Raw genomic sequence first — 2,722 nt, 5'->3', positions numbered from 1 at the left:
CGTTCAATTCTGGGCACCATGTTATAGGAAAGGTGTTGTCGAGCTGGAAAGGGTGCAGAGGAGATTTACGAGGAGGTTGCCAGGACTCGAGGGCACGAGGTATAGGAAGAGATTGAGCAGGCTAGCTTGGACTCTGTACCTTGGAGCGCAGGAGGATGAGGGGTGATCTTATAGAGGTGTACAAAATCATGAGAGGAATAGATCTAGTAGACGTACAGAGTCCCTTGCCCAAACCAGAGGACATAGGTTTCAGGTGAGAGGGAAAGATTTAATAGGAACCTGCTCTGCTGCTCCCTGTACACCCATGACTGTATGGCCACGTACAGCACCACATCATTTTTTAAAATCTCAATGATATCACTACGGTCTGCCTTTTCAATAAAAATGAGACGGGGCAACAAGGCGAATAATCTTTTGTCATGTTGTCAGAACACCTAGTCTTTGACGTCAACAAGAGAAAATAATTGGTTGTTGACTTAAGAGAGGGATGAGGGTTGTGTGGAACACACTGTTCTTCTCATCTTAAGGCAAAAAGGGGTGGACACTACCCAGTCCAGCATGTGTACTGACCACCCCACCATCGTAGGGATCTACAAGAGTCAGTCTCAAAAAGGCAGCCAGCATCGGAGACCACCACCAACCTGGCCATAAACTCATTTTACTCCTGCCATCAGGAAAGAGGTATAGGAGCCAGAAATCTGTAATGTCCAGGTTCTGGAGCAGCTTCTGTCAAAATGTCATATCTTGGAGTATGTAGGTAGTATGCAGCCAAATCTTATGGTCATTGCATCAAAGCCATTATCTTCTTGTAATTAATTATTCTATTTTATTGTTATTAATGCATAATACACCGCTGTTAAACTCGGCCCCTTTGCATCATTCTACTCATCATAATACAAATTGTTATTTTGCTCACCTGTACCTTGCCACCCCACCTTTATAGTTTAAAGCATTGTGGTTCCTCATGATATAATCCCCGGCAGGTTTAATGCAGCCAACCTCAGCAAAGAATCACTCTCTTTTGATAATACTGATGCTGCTGTCCCTGACTTTCTCTCTATTATGAACCATACATTTAAAACTCCTATTTAAAGCTAGGCAAACAGCAAATGACTTAGGTAAAATCCCAGGACAATCAACCTTGAGGTTCTGCCATTCTAAAAGGTCTCTTAGCAAAATCATATTTTGTGTACCAATGTTGTTGGTTCCTGCATGGACCGAAACAGGGCCTTCCCCTTCCCAGCCCCAAACTGGTTTAACTTTGATAATGAACAGGTAAAGTCTTTGACACTCCTCATCACAGCTGCAGAGAACTGATGCAGAGTAGTGGGCGACACAGCGGTAGAGTTGCTGCCTTACAGCGCCAAAGACCCAGGTTCAATCCTGACTATGGGTGCTGTCTGTACGGAGTTTGCACGTTCGCCCCGTGGGTTTTCTGCGAGATGTTCGGTTTCCTCCCACACTCCAAAGACATACAGGGTTGTAGCTTAATTGGCTTGGTATAGATGGAAATTGTCGCTAGTGTGTGTAGGGTAGTGTTAATGTGTAGGGGTCGTTGGTCGGTGCAGATTCGGTGGGCTAATGGGACTGTCTCTGCATTGCCTCTTGCAAAAAACTGCATCTACCACCATGAATGCACTGTCCCATTATCACTGCCATGTCTCCTTTCATTCTCTGCACATCAGTTTAACAATGACACTATTGTTATACTGCCTGGATCCCTATATCTCCCCGGTATGCAATCACATCTTTATCCTCTCCACACCCAGGTCAGCAACCTAATGCGACTGCTGCTAAAGTTAAACTGCTACAGCGACTTATTGCATACAAATCTTGGAGCTAAACCTCAAGGTGCAAAGACTTTCTTCAGTTATGGTGGTTGGGGATCTTACTGGTTTTCAACTCTCATCTACAACACATCCCCCCCTTTGTCCTTCCTGTCAGACCTTGCTTCATAAATTCAATTCATTAGTTTTTAACTAAATGGACTAATTCTTTTCACATTTAGTCCAATACTTAAATGTAACCTTTTTAAAATATTTAATTATATTTAAATGTTACTGTACTGCAAGCTTTAAAGAAAATATCTGCATGAAGCACAAAAAAAAAGTACTCGCTGTTTACTACTCTGAAGAATAATAAGTGGTCAGTGATAAAACACAGCAAAAGGCCCTTTGGCCAAGCTAGGTAAGTTTCAACCATTAACCATTTATTTACCTTCATCCTATAATAACCCCCATTTTATTCTCCCCACAACCCATTAACTCCCCCCCACATACTACAACGTACCCACACATTTGGGGCAATTTACAGCAGCCAATTAATTTATCAATCTTCATATCTTTAGGATACTGGAGGAAATTGGAATATTGAAAGGAAGCTAAAGCAGTTATGGGGAGAATTGTTAAACTCCACACCGACAGCATCGAAGGTCAGGATTGAACCTAGGCTGTTGTCTGGAGGCAGTATCTCTGCTATCTGTGCCACTAAGGTGTCCGCAAGTATTGAAACAAAGCCGTGCCCATGTGACCATCTCTGACCAAATAAAAAACTTTACACGCTGGTAGAGTTGCAGTGCTTATGTTACCATATAACCAGAATTGAATAATGAATGAATGATTTGAAATCAAATTAGAAATTCATACAAATAAATTGTCAGTAATGTACTTAAAATTGAAATATATTGAAATCAAAATTAACATAAGTGCAGACAACCATCATC

This window comes from Amblyraja radiata, chromosome 24, assembly GCF_010909765.2.
Source record: "Amblyraja radiata isolate CabotCenter1 chromosome 24, sAmbRad1.1.pri, whole genome shotgun sequence".
NCBI classification, from domain to species: domain Eukaryota; kingdom Metazoa; phylum Chordata; class Chondrichthyes; order Rajiformes; family Rajidae; genus Amblyraja; species Amblyraja radiata.
Note: the sequence above shows the minus strand (reverse complement) of the source record.